This window comes from Bubalus bubalis, chromosome 9 (genome assembly GCF_019923935.1).
Source record: "Bubalus bubalis isolate 160015118507 breed Murrah chromosome 9, NDDB_SH_1, whole genome shotgun sequence".
Classification (NCBI taxonomy): Eukaryota; Metazoa; Chordata; class Mammalia; order Artiodactyla; family Bovidae; genus Bubalus; species Bubalus bubalis.
The window spans coordinates 21,451,548-21,468,799 of record NC_059165.1 but is presented as its reverse complement, the minus strand read 5'-3'; the positions used below and the strand labels follow the sequence as shown (position 1 = coordinate 21,468,799).

The 17,252-nt window shown below is 37.4% G+C and overlaps 1 long non-coding RNA gene across 1 annotated transcript; it reads left to right on the top strand.

The window, feature by feature from the left end:
- The first annotated feature begins 675 nt into the window (after window positions 1-675).
- Window positions 676-4,069, top strand: LOC123335225. Its single transcript, XR_006553626.1, has 2 exons — window positions 676-1,007; window positions 3,773-4,069. It is a non-coding gene; the product is annotated as an uncharacterized LOC123335225 (long non-coding RNA).
- Window positions 4,070-17,252: the final 13,183 nt, after the last annotated feature.

The following is a 17,252-nucleotide window of genomic DNA, read 5'->3' as shown; positions in this document are numbered from 1 at the left end:
TTTTAAGGAGCCAGGAATGCTACTGGCAGCTGCCTTTACAGTGAGAGTCCTCAAAAGCTGGGCTAGAAGTGGCTAAGATTTGCTCTCGAAGAGTGACTTAGGCAATAGCTTAGGAAGGAGAAGGATGGAGGATCACAAGAATCACCTTGAAGAAAATATGAAGACCTGAATTAGCACTAAGAAAGAGCAAATGGAGAACACAGCACCAATTTGGTAGTCAATTGTATTTGGTGGCACCTGAGGGAGGAGAACGGGGAGAAAGTACCTCTGAAATTTCCTGAGTAATCATTGCAAGAGGAGAGTGCCTTTAACCAAGGCAGGAGCTGACTTAAGGAATGAGAGAACAGTGACGAAGAGATAGTGAGTTCAGTTTTGGATGTATTGATTTTATGGAATTTAAATATATTCCTGTAAAGAAAAAAAAATGGCAGTTAGATTGTTTGATATTCCTATATTCCTAAGTTAAGAGATTAAATTGTTGGAGTTCTTTAATGGGCCAGCACTGAGTTTGCAGTAAGAGCAATCCAAAAGGCAAACTTTGTATGAAATTTTAATTCCTCTGTTACCACAAACCATAAAAATCCTTCCCAGATTTCATTTCACTGAAAATTTCCCTCAACTCAGTATGTGCTCTACATTTTTGTCTTTTATGTCAATCTTTGTTTTTAGGCCCCCAAGCTCCTTGGGGTAAGGACTTTGTCATTAATTTAGCACAGCTGAATATATTACATGGTGCCATGTGTATTTATAGAAGTTTGCTAAGTAATGATGATTCAGATTTGGTAATCAGCACTTGCGATGATCATACGGTTATGCAGATCAACACTTACTATGCAGAAATCATTTCCTATCGGGGCAGATGTGCTGGTCTCTCCCTTAGTAAATTTTGAGATCAGTAAATTTCTTGCAGCATGTAAGTCAATTTAGATTTATGCCTTTGATTGTCTTCCTGTTGCCTAAGGGAACCAAGAGAGCAGTACCTTTCCACGAGGCTAAGCTGCCTGAAAGTAAGTAATGTTGACTGCTGTAACGGCAACTAATTCTAACCATTTAAATCATATAAAATGCCCTTTATTGATCTAACAATATAGTGATTTCACTTCTTCAAGTCGAAAATCAGTGGTTAAAACACTTTAAAATATTTAGAATATAGTCATACAAATGTGGCTCCTATATCAAGGCAGACTGAGATTCCACTGGAAATTAGAAATAAGAGTTTTCATTACACTTTTTGGAAGATGGCAAATGCTTCCAGATTTTAGATCTCTTTTTAAAAAAAGAGAGAGAAGGCATGTTTCATAATCTCTTTGATTTCTTATAAAATTTCAAAAACATCTGAATTGTTATTTTGAAAATACCAGTAAGGATTCTATATTAATTTACTAATACTGTATTAGTGATTCTATCAACCTAAGATAGGTGGATACTAATCCAAGGTAGTAAGAAAAGGGAAAAGGGAGAAAGTAGTAAAGAAAAAAAGAAAGTGAAAAAGGGAGGGAGAAAGATGTTTGGAGGATTGAAGTTTTATTTCCACAGTATCAGAACTCACCTGTGACAAAGTAAAGTATTTTAGAAGGAAGCCTCCTGTTTAGTGCAAAGCCGTTGTCATGCTTCCTTCTCCCAACATACGGTGAAGTGAAATGTTGCTATAATTTCCTACCTGGCCTCTCAAAAGTCCTTAGCCATTCCTCCTTATTTATCATAACCATTAGCGTCAGCTGATTGAAATCTTAGTGATATCTGATTTGAAATTGATAGACAGCTTGAACCTTATTTTTAATATTTAGCAATTAAGTGACATTATATCACTCATCCCCAAAAACAACCTCAATAACAACACGAATATGTTCAAGTATCCAATTATACTCTGGGGTGAACATAAAAATAAACATCACAACAACAAAAAGTTTTAACAGAAACGATGGCAGTTCCACAGCAATAGCGGTTGCCGCAGACAGCACTGAAACCTGTGTTTTTATGATCTTCCTTCTCCCTCCCCACCTTGGGAAGTGGTGGGTGGAAAGAAGGCAGTAAACAAGTGCTCGCTTGCGTACATGTTTGTGTATATTTAAATCTCTCTTTTTTAACCTTTTTCTTTGGAATCAACTAAACACTGTAAAACATCTTTTTAATACTAGAGTGGTTTTCTTCTTCCCTTTGCTGTTACAAATATTGTTCTGTAAAGTTCATGGGAAGGAACAGCTTGCTATTTATGTGTTTTTGGAGAGCTTAGTTGGAAACTGTAGGTCTATCCATTCTTGATCGGGATAAGTGACTAAAAAGCAATGTGAAAATACAGAATACCTGTTCCCATGTGCCAGTGTTATAATGACTCTAAATCATCAATAGAGATACTCAGAAAATGAGGTTTGCTGGCATCCAATGTGTTTCTTCTCAACCCCCGCGCCCCCCCCCAAACAGATCAGATGGAAGGTTATGAAAAAGGGACATAATCAAGATCAAAAGACAAAACCCAACTCAATATAGGTGACCTCTCAGTAGCGTTAAATAGTAGACCACAAAACACCAGAAAAGCTAGAGTGCAATGCTGAAACCGAGGGAAAGAAATTGGCAACTTTCTAATTGCCTCCCCTATCCCTGAGTGTTCCATTCTATTTACCAGACTATTTCTACAGGATGAGTGAAGGAGGAATAAGACACATTTCTCATGTGGGTACACTTTCCTGAAGGGAACTATGTGGGTCATGTCCTTTGTGCCTGAGCAGATTCAAGCATATGAATGCATCAGATGCTTTTTTAATTTCATAACCATTATTGTAAATAACAGGTAAGTCCAAATCCATTCTTTCTAGTGGCTAGAAGGTGGTCATACAAGCTGGATGGGAAAGAAGACCTTACAGTACTTCAGAAGTAAACATTCTGAAATAATGAGGAAGCAACAACTATTTATTCAAGCTCACAGATGAACAGCTTTTTGGAATTATTCAAAAGCCACATAATGATAGTTGTAAATTTACACAAATCAGGGTCATTCATAACCTGCATTATTTAAAAAGATGTGATCTATAATCTTTGGTAGGTTTACTTCAGAACAAACACCCAAAAGCAATATTATATGAAAATGTATCTATTTTCTCAGATTCTCAGAAACATAAAAATGCAATGTCATCTATAACAGTCGACCTTCTGGAAATTAGAAGATCTTGGGTTTTGTGCATTTATCATTTGCTCGTTATCATAGAGAAGGTGTAAAAATAAGTGGAACTATTCTAATTTAAAAACATCTTTGTATTTATTTTGATACCCCCTCAACTTCCATTCTTAGTTTACAAGTTTTTGGTTAAATGTCCTTGAATTCTTAAACACAAGAAAACCAGATCTGGTTGTTTATTAGCAATGTTGTTCCCTTGCTCAGTCTTGTTCATTACAGATTTCACTTAAAAAAAAAAAAAATCACTCGTCTTTTTCAACTGTGAAATTAAATAGCTAATCAATACATAGAAAATCATCTCTGCTTATATAATCTATGCTTATAATTCTATGCTTCATTTATTAATTATTGATTACTATTCCACACATACAGGAATGGTAAAGACTGAAGCAAACTGTCTTAATTCCTTTAGATTCTTTCTCAAAAGGAATCAACTAACCCAAGCCCCTCAGGGATAGTCACTATTCATCAATGCAGGTTCAGCATTGCTAAATGTCTTGATTTTCAGAGAAGTCATATCTTTTTATTTTGATTAACCCTGAATATTTAAGCAAAATACATACCTGGAATTAATTCCATTTCTATATCCCTTGTCTACAGGTGATCAGCAAACAACAACTTGTCAAGTCTATAAACTTAGATTCAACGCTCACATCAGAATGCCATGTTATGGAAAGAGGATTTTCTTCACTGTTGAAGAACTCACCCCCTTTCACTCTTGACCTCTCCATTCCTGCTGCATACCTTCTTCCTTCCTGTCTCTTCCTATACCTTCCCTTCTACCCTCTTCAGTTTCTCAACATTATCACTCAATCTTTCTCCTTTTGCTTTCTTCGTTCAATGCATACAAATCATAACTCTATTCAAAAATGTCTTCTTAGATGCCCTTCTCTCACATTTAAAAAATTAATTATTCCCTTTTTTCCCCTGTATCTTCAATCTTTTCCTAACCAAGATGACCTATTTAAAAATAAATAAATATATATATATTCCTCTACACTGTAAGATATACTGTAATAATTTTCCTCTCACCTCTGCTTTTCCTTTGAACTTTGATTCTCTCATCATCAAATTTCTTGAAAGCATAGTCCATGTTCACTGCTTTTATCTCTATATTATTCACACACGTATTTTTAAATGAAAATCCAGCCTTTGAAAATACTCTCCCTAACATTTGTCTCTCTCCTAATTTCTCTGAGATCTATTTTGCATATGATACCTTAGCCTTCCCAATTTTCCTTGAATCAGTTCCTGTCTTCAATTTCTGTGACAGCTCATTATCCTCTTGTGTGCTGAGTGACTCAGTCGCTCAGTCGTGTCTGGCTCTTTGAGACCTCATGGACTGTTAGCCCACCAGTCTCCTCTGTCCATGGGGATTCTCCAGGCAAGAATACATGCCCTCTTCCAGGGAATCTACCCAACACAGGGATTGAACCCAGGTCTCCCACATTGCAGGCAGATTCTTTACCATCTGACCCACCAGGGAAGCCCAAGAAAAGTGGGGGAGTCAGCCTATCCTTTCTCCAGGGGATGTTACTGACCTAGGAACCGAACTGGGATCTCATACATTACAGGCGGATTCTTTACCAGCTAAGCTATCAGGGACTCCTCATACATATATTTAAATTTAATTTGCAAAATGTTTTGTGCATTTTTTATGACATTTAGTGTTTTCAATCATAAAACTAAAGCATGTTAATTAAAAGTTGAAAAATGCATGGAATCTTTTCAACAAATGGTGCTGAGACAACTGAACATCCACATACAAAAGAGTAAAGGTAAACAACTACATCACACCATATACAAAAATTAAGTCATAATTTACAGTAGGTTTAAAAGTAAGAGCTAAAACTATAAAGCTTTTAGAAAAAAAGCATAGGTATAAATCTTCATGATCTTGTATTAGATGATAGTGTCCTGGATATGAAACCAAAAGCATGTGAGAAAAGAAAAAATAGATAAATTGAGTTCATCAAAATTAAAAACATTTGTGTTTCAAAGGATGTCACCAAAAATGGAGAAAAAAACCCACAGAATCTGAGAAAATATTTTTTTTGAACTTTTCATTTTGTACTGGGGTATAGCCAATTAACAGTGTTGTTACAGCTTCAGGTGAGTAGTGAAAAGATTCAGCCATACATATATATGTAAAAATATTTTAAAATAGTACATCTGATAAAGGACTTGTATCTATAATATATAAAGGACTCTTACAATTCAACAGTAAATGACAAATAACTCATTTAAAATGAGCAATGAATTTGAACAGACATTTTTCCAAAAAAGATATTCAGCTACACAGTATATAAATGTCAGTTACTAGAGAAATACAAAAACTGCTTTCTAAGTGTATCTGCTCAGTCCTCGTAGTCCTCAAGATGTGGGGCTCCTGGGCCCCCACCACCATCATGCTGACTCAACCTCTTGCACACAGTAACTTCTCCTCCATCTCAGCATTCCCCCCATTGCTCCTTCCCCACATCTTCACCCACGTGTCAACAGGAGCACTCTCACTTGAACCTTCCATGATTCCTCAGTGCCCTCAGGATAAACCTTGAGCACAGACCTTCAGGGGCCAGCATCTCTCACACCCTGTCCCCTCCCCTGCACCCCAGACCAAACACCAGCTGGACCCTGAACTCTTCCATCCCTGCTGGCTCCCATGGACACATATCTTTTTCAAAACATTCCCTGCAACCCTGGGAGTTAGGTGGTGCTGTACCCATTTCACAGAGGATAACACTGAGGCTCCAGAGAGGTCACACAAGGATTGTTAAAGTAGAAAAAGAGAGGAAAAAGACATTTTAGTAAAGATGTGAAGAACTTGGAATCTTAATACATTGCTGGTGAGATTATAAAGTGGTGTAAAAACTTTGAAAAACAGTGTGGTAGTTGTTTAAAATCTTAAATATAGAGTTACCATGTGATCAAGCAATTCCACTTCTAGCTATATATCCGAGAGAAATACAAATATATATTTACACAAAAACTCATATACAAATGTTCAAAGGAACATTACCCTTAATCTAAAAAGTAGAAACCATTCAACTTATTAATGGATTAAAAAATGTGATCTATCCATTCTGCTGCTAAGTCACTTCAGTCGTGTCCGACTCTGTGCGACCCCATAGACAGCAGCCCACTAGGCTTCCCCATCCCTGGGATTCTCCAGGCAAGAACACTGGAGTGGGTTGCCATTTTCTTCTCCAATGCATTAAAGTGAAAAGTGAAAGTGAAGTCGCTCAGTCGTATCAGACTTGAGCGACCCCATGGACTGCAGCCTACCAGGCTCCTCCGTCCATGGGATTTTCTAGGCAAAAGTACTGGAGTAGGGTGCCATTGCCTTCTCCAGATCTATCCATACAATAGACTATTATTATCATCAGTAAAAAGGAATGAAGTATTAATAGACACTGTGTCATGAAAGACTTTTGAAAATGCTATATTAAGTTAAAGAAACTAATCACAAAAGGCCATTCTTTTACATGAATCCATTTATATAAAATATCCAGAAGAGGTAAATTCATTATTTTTCCACCATGAATAGGATTGCAGATTAGTAGTTTCCAGGTGATAGGAAGAGTTAGGGATTAGGATGTTGCTGCTAATGTGATTTGTTTTGGAGCGCTGAAAATGTTCTAAAATTAGATAACAGTGATGGTATACAACCCTGTGAATACACTAAAAATCACTGAACTGCATACTTTAAATTTGTTGGTATATGAATGCGTCTTAATAAAGATATTTTAAAAAACACATGAGAATACAAAGAAGAAAATAAAAATCACGTGAACTCAGCAACCAAAGATGATCACTCTGAACTTAGAACAGATTTTAGAATCACCCAGAGCTGAATTCAAATCCTGTCTTTTTCACATATAACACATTTGTGGCTAAATGATTCAACTTCTCTGACTTTTTTTTTTATAATCTGAAAATGGATGTATTAACAAGGATATGATAAACTAATATAACAAATAAACTCCGAAATCTAACATTTCAAATATAGTGGGTTTCTTTTTTCCCTTGGGCTCATATAAAAGTCTAGAAAATTTGGGCCTTCTCAGCACTTTGGGGACCTGGGTTCCTTCAAGACTTTGACTCCTAGGGAAGGGGTTGATAAACTTTTTTGTTAAGGGTCACAGTAAGTATTTCAGGCTTTGCATGCCATAGGTCTCTATTGCAGTTAAACTTTGTTATTGTAGCACACCAGACGGTCCATACCAAAATCAGATTGATTATATACTTTGTAGCCAAAGATGGAGAAGCTCTACACAGTCAGCAAAAACAAGACCAGGAGCTGACTGTGTCTCAGATCATGAACACCTTATTGCAAAACTCAGACTTAAATTGAATAAAGTAGAGAAAACCACTAGGCCATTCAGGTATGACCTAGATCAAATCCCTTAGGATTATACAGTGGAAATGACAAATAGATTCAAGGGATTAGATCTGATAGACAGAGTGCCTGAAGAACTATGGATGGAGGTTCATAACATTGTACAGAAGGCAGTAATCAAAACCATCCCCAAGAAGAAGAAATGCAAAGAGGCAAAATGGTTTTCTGAGGAGGCCAAGCGAAAGGCAAAGTAGAAAAGGAAAGATATACTCATCAGAATGCAGAGTTCCAAAGAATAGCAAAGAGAGATAAGAAAGCCTTCCTAAGTGGTCAATGCAAAAAAATAGAGGAGAACAATAGAATGGGAAAGACTAGAGATCTCTTCAAGAAAATTAAAGATACCAAGGGAACATTTCATGCAAAGAAGGGCACAATAAAGACAGAAATGGTATGAACCTAACAGAAGCAGAAGATATTAAGAAGAGTTGGCAAAAATACACAGAAGAACTATTCCAGAAAGATATTCATGACCCAGATAATCATGATTGTGTGATGACTCACCTAGACCCAGACATCCTGGAATGTGAAGTCAAGTGGGCCTTAGGAAGCATCACTAAGAACAAAGCTAGTGGAGGTGATGGAATTCCAGTTGAGCTATTTCAAACTCTAAAAGATGATGCTGTGAAAGTGCTGCACTCAATGTGCCAACAAATTTGGAAAACTCAGCAGTGGCTGCAGGACTGGAAAAGGTTAGCTTTCATTCCAATCCCAAAGAAAGGCAATGCCAAAGAATGCTCAAACTACTGCACAATTACTCTCATCTCACATGCTAGCAAAGTAATGCTCACAATTCTCCAAACTAGGTTTCAACAGTATGTGAGCTTAGAACTCCTAGATGTTCAAGCTGGTTTTAGAAAAGGCAGAAGAACCAGAGATCAAATTGCCAACATCTGCTGGATCATCGAAAAAGCAAGAGAATTCCAGAAAAAAATCTACTTCTGCTTCGTTGACTATGCTAATGCCTTTGACGGTGTGGATCACAATAAACTGTAGAAAATTCTTAAAGAGATGAGAATACCAGACCACCTTATTTGCCTCCTGAAAAAACTGAATGCAGGTAAAGAAATAACAGTTAGAACCAGCCATGGAACCATGGACTGGTTCCAAATTGGGAAAGCAGTTCATCAAGGCTGTATATTGTCACCCTGCTTATATAACTTATATGCAAAGTAGACCATGAGAAATGCTTGGCTGGATGAAGCACAAGCTGGAATCAAGATTTCCAGCAGAAATATCAATGACCTCAGATATGCAGATGACACCACCCTTATGGCAGAATGTGAAGAGGAACTAAAAAATCTCTTGATGAAGGTTTAAGAGGAGAGTGAAAAAGCTGGTTTAAAACTCAACGTTTAAAATACAAAGATCACGGGATCCGGTCCCATCACTTCATGGTGAATAGATGGGGAAACAATGGAAAATTGTGACAGACTTTATTTCCTTGCGCTCCAAAATCACTCCAGATGGTGACTACAGCCATGAAATTAAAAGACGCTTGCTTCTTGAGAGAAAAGCCATGAGCAATCTAGACATCATATTAAAAAGCAGAGACATTACTTTTCAACAAAGGTCCATCTAGTCAAAGCTATGGTTTTTCCAGTAGTCATGTATGGATATGAGAGTTGGACTATAAAGAAATATGAGTGCCAAAGAACTGATGCTTTTGAACTGGTGGTGTTGGAGAAAACTCTTCAGAGTCCCTTGGACTTCAAGGATATCACCCCAGTCAATCCCAAAGGAAATTAACCCTTTATGTTCACTGGAAGGATTGATGATAAAGCTAAAGCTCCAATACTTTGGCCACCTGATGTGAAGAGTCAACTCCTTAGAAATGACTCTGATGCTTGGAACAATTGCAGGCAGGAGTAGAAGGGGATGACAGAGGACGAGATGGTTGGATGGTATCACTGACTCAATGGCCGTGAGTTTCAGCAAGCTCCAGAAGATGGTGAAGGACAAGGAAGCCTGGCATGCTGCAGTCCATGGGTTGCAAAGATTGGAGAGGACTGAGGGACTGAATAAGAATAACAGCTGTAGCACAAAGCAGCTAGGAGCAATGTGTAAAGAAAGGGTGTGGCTGTATTCCAATAAAACTGTACACAACAGGCTGCAGGGCAGATTTGGTCTATGGGTTGCAATTTGCCAACTCAAGCATCAGTCTTATAGTCCCTCAGCATCCAGCTAGCAAAACATGAAAGAAGGTGAGAAGAATGTATACAGTTGGCCCTCTTTATGTATAGGTTCTGAATTTATGAATTCAACAAACTCTGGGTTAAAAATATTTTATAAAAAATTTTAAAACATAGGTATAACACTTTTTGACATAAACCATAGAAATATTTTTTTTTTAGATATGTCACTTAAAGCAAAGGGAACAAAAGCAAAAATTAACAAATGGGGCCTAATTAAACCTGAAATCTTTTACACAGTAAAGGAAACCACAAAAAAAGGCAACTTATAGAACAGAATAAAATATTTGCAAATGATATGACTAATAAGGGATTAATGTCCAAAATATTTAAACAGCTCATACAACTCAACATCAAAAAAAATTTTTTTAATGGGTAAAAGACATGGATAGATATTTTTTCAAAGAAGACATGGAGATGGCCAACAGGCATGTGAAAAGATGCTCTACATCACTAGTCATCAGAGAATTGCAATTCAAGACCAGGATGAGATATCACCTCACACTTGTCAGAATGGCTGTTATCAAAAGAATACAAATAAATGTTGAGGAGGATATGGTAGGGCTTCCCTGGTGGCTCAGAGGGTAAAGAATCTGCCTCAAATACAGGAGACCCAGGTTTATCCCCACCTTGTTGATTAACCTTCCTTACACCATTCTGTTACTCATAAGTGTTAACACCATGAACTTGTTTTATTTCTTTGAATGTCCCATCCGATGGAGATTTACATTGCTTTGATCTTAAGATACATTCAATAATCATTTACTGCACACATTTTCAAAAGCAAAGCATTTGATAAGAAACTATTAGTCCTTAAAAAAAAAAAAAAAAAAACCTCTAAATAATAAAAGAAAGTCTGAGGAAATAAGGTCAAAGAGGGCAATAAGAAAATAAGTACATAGGGCAAAGCTGAATTCATTAATATTCTTTATGAGTCATACCAACAATGTTTAGACTATAGGAGAAATGTCAATATTTCAATATTTCAAAGTTGGCTACTGAAGGTGAAAAAAATCTGTCTTGTGTTTTAAAGTAAACAAAATTTCCCTTAAATAACAACATGGCGCTGAGGAATCTTGGTATTTTCGTGTTTTTAACCCAACAACAATCTGCTTTCATACATACTCCACACACAATACCGATTTTTCATCATGCCTTTCTCTAAAAAGACTTGCACAGAAGGCTAAGTAGTGTTCAGCTTATTCCTTTTTAATGTATGATATTTTGAAATACAATTATTAAACTTCAGAGTTGAAAGAAAACGAGGTGATCATTCAATATCCTTTTATTGATAAAAGAATATTACTTTTTGGAATAATTGTATGATTGAGATTGTGTTGCCCATTGGTTCCCAACCTGAGACCAGAAGCCAGGACTCCGGTCAGGTGTTCCTTCTCCTTCCCCATACATCCCTGCAGTCAGTTTGGAGATGACAGGAAAGAAACCCATGGATGATCTCCGGAAATTAGAGCCGTGTATGGAAGTCCTCCCATCCCTACACAGCAGTTGTGGAGTGCCCACCTTGCAAACAGAGCTGTCCTGCACACGAAACATTAATATTCCTTCAAATATTGCTTGCAAAGCAACTAAGAAATCTGTGAATATATTAAGGTTGGCATTAAATTCTCAGAGATAGTCAATTCAGAAAATAAAATTGGGAAAAAGATTAAAATCTTTCCTTATGTCATACCCTACACACAATGTTTCTTAAATTTACTGTGCGTATAAATCACTTGGGAATTTCATAGTGGAGACTGTGATTCAGTAGATGCAGGGCAGGGACTGGGAGCTGGCATTTATAAGAAGCTCCAAGGTGATGTTTTCCTATGGTCCAAGGACACACTGTGAATAGCAAGCTCAAGAATGTATGTAAATTCTAATGTCTCTGGTGTCCAGGGAGTGCTCAGACACACAGGCACCACACCCTCCTCTCAAGGACCATAGTGCTTGTTATCTCCAGTGCTGCTCTGGTCCGTAGTTCTATTCTGCTTTAATAGATACAGGTTCTTCCATACAATTAGAAAAATATTTTTGAGAGAAGGGATCATATCTCGTATTTCTTGACTCTCCAATGTCTAACAAATATTGCTCCTATGGCAAATAGATGGGGAAACAGTGGAAATAGTGGCTGACTTTATTTTTGGGGGCTCCAAAATCACTGCAGATGGTGATTGCAGCCATGAAATTAAAAGACACTTACTCCTTGGAAGGAAAGTTATGACCAAACCAGACAGCATATTCAAAAGCAGAGACATTACTTTGTCAACAAAGGTCTGTCTAGTCAAGGCTATGGTTTTTCCAGTGGTCATGTATGGATGTGAGAGTTAGACTATAAAGAAAGCTGAGCACAGAAGAATTGATGCTTTTGAACTGTGGTGTTGGAGAAGACTCTTGAGAGTCCCTTGGACTGCAAGGAGATCCAACCAGTCCATTCCAAAGGAGATCAGTCCTGGGTGTTCATTGGAAGGACTGATGTTGAAGCTGAAACTCCAATATTTTGGCCACCTGATGTGAAGAGCTGGCTCATTTGAAAAAACCCTGATGCTGGGAAAGATTGAGGCCCGGAGGAGAAGGGGACGACAGAGGATGAGATGGTTGGATGGCATCACTGACTCAATGAACATGGGTTTGGGTGGACTCCAGGAGTTGGTGATGGACAGGGAGCCCTGGCGTGTTGCAGTTCATGGGGTCACAAAGAGTTGGACACAACTGAGCCACTGAACTGAACTGAGACTTGTTTATGACTGATTATAATGTTAAGGGGAAAAAAATATTTGGATGAAAACCTGGACTTAAAGAAGGAAGTACTTATCAAACACTGGTTCTTGGCCATAATTTGAATCATTTTGTAAGCTAGCCATGTTATATCTGCTACGACATTAGAATCATGTCATATTGTAAAATATGTGAGTTGGCTCATCACATGCATTAATCTATGGCATAATAGTGCTTTACTTATTTTGAAAGAGAAATACTTAGTAATTCCATTTGCAATTTCATTCCTATCTAAAACTGGAAATGTAGATCATGATTGACTACATGCAAAAAATGTTTTGCATGTGATAATAATTCTTAGGGGAAAAAAAAGCTAGATGTCAATTCACTTCAAACTATTAACAATATTTTGGAAATTTATACCAAAAGACAAAAACACATAGTTTTTAAAAATTTTATCTCTCAATTATTAATAAATCAATATTCATGGATAATATACACTAAATCTAGAATAAACAAAGAGTTTCTTTTTGGAAGGAGGTAGATTTTTCCAGTGAAACTATTTAAGGCAGGGAGAACACCTTCATATTTCTCTGACACAGCCTGATACAAAGAAAGTAAAACTTAGAAATATATTTTAGTGATTCATCAGGTTTTCCAATGTCTCATTTTCTAATACCCAAATATTCTCTTTTGGAATGCATAAAATATCCTCATTCATAGAAATTTTGTCTTCTGCAATTTGTAAATGGCCTAATTCTTCTGTGTGCTGATTTGTCAGTGTTTTTTGCTTATGATTCTAATAATTCTTCCTATAAATTTCAGTGTATGAAATTATGGTGCTTTTGCTCGAAATACATGAGCAAAAATTCCCAGCTCAACTGCAAGGAAATTTATTAGCATACATAACTGGATCTTGAATGTGCTCCAGGTACCACGTCAGGTACTTAATGAGGCTATCAAGAACTCATGTGTTCTTTTGGTCTTTCAATCTGACTTCCATAGCCTAGGTATCATTCAAAGGCTGGCCCTTTTGTAGTTGCAAGTTAGTTTCCAAAGGTATTTGAGGATTATTTACTAAATTCCATACAAAGAGAACATGAGAACATGTGAAAGAGAAAAACTGTATTTCTCTCAAAGCCTAAGACTGAAATCATTCTCTTCTCTTGAAAATAGAACTTCAGTCAAAGTTTCATTCTGGCTCAACAACAACTTAAAAAGGAGATGCTAGGTACTTGGATAGTCTGGTTGGGGTACACTCTGGAGAGGGGAATTTGTGTGGGTGTTTGAAAAAAAAAAGAGAGAAAGAAATCATAACTCAGTTTCAAAGGAGTAAGGCAATGTGGTATTGTTTCAAGGTACAGTGATTTCATAAAATCTGGCACCTTTTATAAGATTCAAGTTCATATAACATACCTTTGTCCTGCCTTTGGTTTGTAGTGTCTTTTGAAAGTCAGTTAAAAGTAGTCAGTAGAGAAATAATGAATAGAAAATTGGTGCCAAGAATAGAGGGTAGGGACTAATTTTGCAAGTGATCGTTCTATTAACACAGATTTTTGAGTTATAAGAACTTTGCTATCTTCCAACACTGGAAAAAAGAATACTTCTCGTCAAGAACCTCCTATATTTCAGAGGAAATCCATTCCATTCCAAAGGAAAATACACTAGCAATGTGTACTGTGTGTCAATAAATAATGCAGAAATTGACAATTCAAGGTACTCATCTACATTTGAGCTACTGAAATAATGGAAAAAAATTTTCATACATAGAAAGGGAATGAATTGGGCACTCTCTATGACAGTAGAGCTTCTGAGAATCAATGAAGGATGTTAGGTCATTGGAAAAAGCTCTGTCCTTGGTATTTACTCTGGCCCAGGAAATGACTCACATGTCCCTGGGTAACAAAACTTACTCAAGTTTGTAGGGGAACAATATTACACCTGTTTCTTATTTGGGTGACTTCAGTTTTTCTGAATTCTCATTTGATATGCACCATTTTTGAACCCTTGTAAAAATTAGTCATGTTCTAGAAGATTTCTTTTGTATGTTGCAGTTTGAGAGCTACGTTGAACTGATGAACAAAGATAGTGGGAAGAAATTGGCTTTTTAAATATACATCGAGGTCTGAATCTATGAAAGGAGATGACCCTCAGAAATGATATATTGTTTTTCAAGGGTAACCATCAGAAAGGTGAATGTCAGTGGTGACAGGTACAAGGCAGGGACATCAACCAGCAGCATCAATGCCTTTGTCCTTGATCACAAACTAACAAGCACCAGGTAAGGACTAAGGAATGTGAGATTGTGACAAGTAACTTTACATATAACTGAAGAGAGTGTAAATGAATGTCAAACCGTTATATCAAAAGAAAAGAACCTCTAGAGCCTGGTGACTAAGGCAACAAGTACTGAGGTTCAGAATAAAAGAATTGTGGAAATACTCCCCTAGTATGCCTAGCAACATGCTCTGCCTTTGTTTTTGACTGTTTGTTTACTTTATCCTTTAGCTTTTTATGAATAGAACCACTCAGGGTATGTTGCCTTTAGGAAGAGATTGTGGGGGATGGGGGTGAGCTTTAATAACTAGTTAGTAAAAATATTGATCTGTTCCCTTGGTACCAGGAATTGGGCTGAATTGTGGGAAACAACTGAAGTTGACTCTATGTTATATTTTTTGTGATGCGATGGGAAAGGATAAAAATGCTCCTCTCTCATTTCCCACAAGGCATTTTTTTAAAATATTGTTGTTATAGCCATTTTATTTTTTAATTAATTAATTTATTTTAATTGGAGGCTAATTACTTTACAATATTGTGGTGGTTTTTGCCATACATTGACATGAATCAGCCACGGGTGTACATGTGTCCCCCATCCCAAAACCCCCTCCCCCCTCCCTCCCATCTCATCCTTCTAGGTTGTCCCAGTGCACCAGCTTTGAGTGCCCTGTTTCATGCATCAGACTTGGACTGGTCATCTATTTCACATACGGTAATTTACATGTTTCAATGCTATTCTCTCAAATCATCCCACCCTCGCCTTCTCCTGCATATTCCGAAAGCCTGTTCTTTATATTTGTGTCTCTTGCTGTCTTGCATATAGGGTCATTGTTACCATCTTTCTAAATTTGATATATATGTGTTAATATAGTGTAATGGTGTTTTTCTTTATGACTTACTTCACTCTGTGTAATAGGCTCCAGTTTCATCCACCTCATTAGAACTGACTCAAATGTGCTCTTTTTAATAGCTGAGTAATATCCCATGGAAAAGAAATGCAAAAAAGCAAAATGGCTGTCTGGGGAGGCCTTACAAATAGCTGTGAAAAGAAGAGAAGCAAAAAGCAAAGGAGAAAAGGAAAGATATAAGCATCTGAATGCAGAGTTCCAAAGAATAGCAAGAAGAGATAAGAAAGCCTTCCTCAGCAATCAATGCAAAGAAATAGAGGAAAACAACAGAATGGGAAAGACTAGAGATCTCTTCCAGAAAATTAGAGATACCAAGGGAACATTTCATGCAAAGATGGGCTTGATAAAGGACAGAAATGGTATGGACCTAACAGAAGCAGAAGATATTAAGAAGAGGTGGCAAGAATACACAGAAGAACTGTACAAAAAAGATCTTCATGACCCAGATAATCACGATGGTGTGATCACTGACCTAGAGCCAGACATCCTGGAATGTGAAGTCAAGTGGGCCTTAGAAAGCATCACTACGAACAAAGCTAGTGGAGGTGATAGAATTCCAGTTGAGCTATTCCAAATCCTGAAAGACGATGCTGTGAAAGGGCTGCACTCAATATGCCAGCAAATTTGGAAAACTCAGCAGTGGCCACAGGACTGGAAAAGGTCAGTTTTCATTCTAAACCCAAAGAAAGACAGTGCCAAAGAATGCTCAAATTACCGCACAATTGCACTCATCTCACACACTAGTAAAGTAATGCTCACAATTCTCCAAGCCAGGCTTCAGCAATATGTGAACCGTGAACTTCCTGATGTTCAAGCTGGTTTTAGAAAAGGCAGAGGAACCAGAGACCAAATTGCCAACATCTGCTGGATCATGGAAAAAGCAAGAGAGTTCCAGAAAAACATCTATTTCTGCTTTATTGACTATGCCAAAGTCTTTGACTGTGTGGATCACAATAAACTGTGGAAAATTCTGAAAGAGATGGGAATACCAGACCACCTGATCTGCCTCTTGAGAAACCTGTATGCAGGTCAGGAAGCAACAGTTAGAACTGGACATGGAACAACAGACTGGTTCCAAATAGGAAAAGGAGTTCGTCAAGGCTGTATATTGTCACCCTGTTTATTTAACTTATATGCAGAGTATATCATGAGAAACGCTGGGCTGGAAGAAGCACAAGCTGGAATCAAGATTGCTGGGAGAAATATCAATCATCTTAGATATGCAGATGATATCACCCTTATGGCAGAAAGTGAAGAGGAACTAAAAAGCCTCTTGATGAAGGTGAAAGAGGAGAGTGCAAAAGTTGGCTTAAAACTCAACATTCAGAAAACGAAGATCATGGCATCTGGTCCCATCACTTCATGGGAAATAGATGGGGAACCAGTGGAAACAGTGTCAGACTTTATTTTGGGGGGCTCCAAAATCACTGAAGATGGTGACTGCAGCCATGAAATTAAAAGACGCTTACTCCTTGGAAGGAAAGTTATGACCAACCTAGATAGCATATTCAAAAGCAGAGACATAATTTTGTCAACAAAGGTCTGTCTAGTCAAGGCTCTGGTTTTTCCAGTAGTCATGTATGGATGGGAGA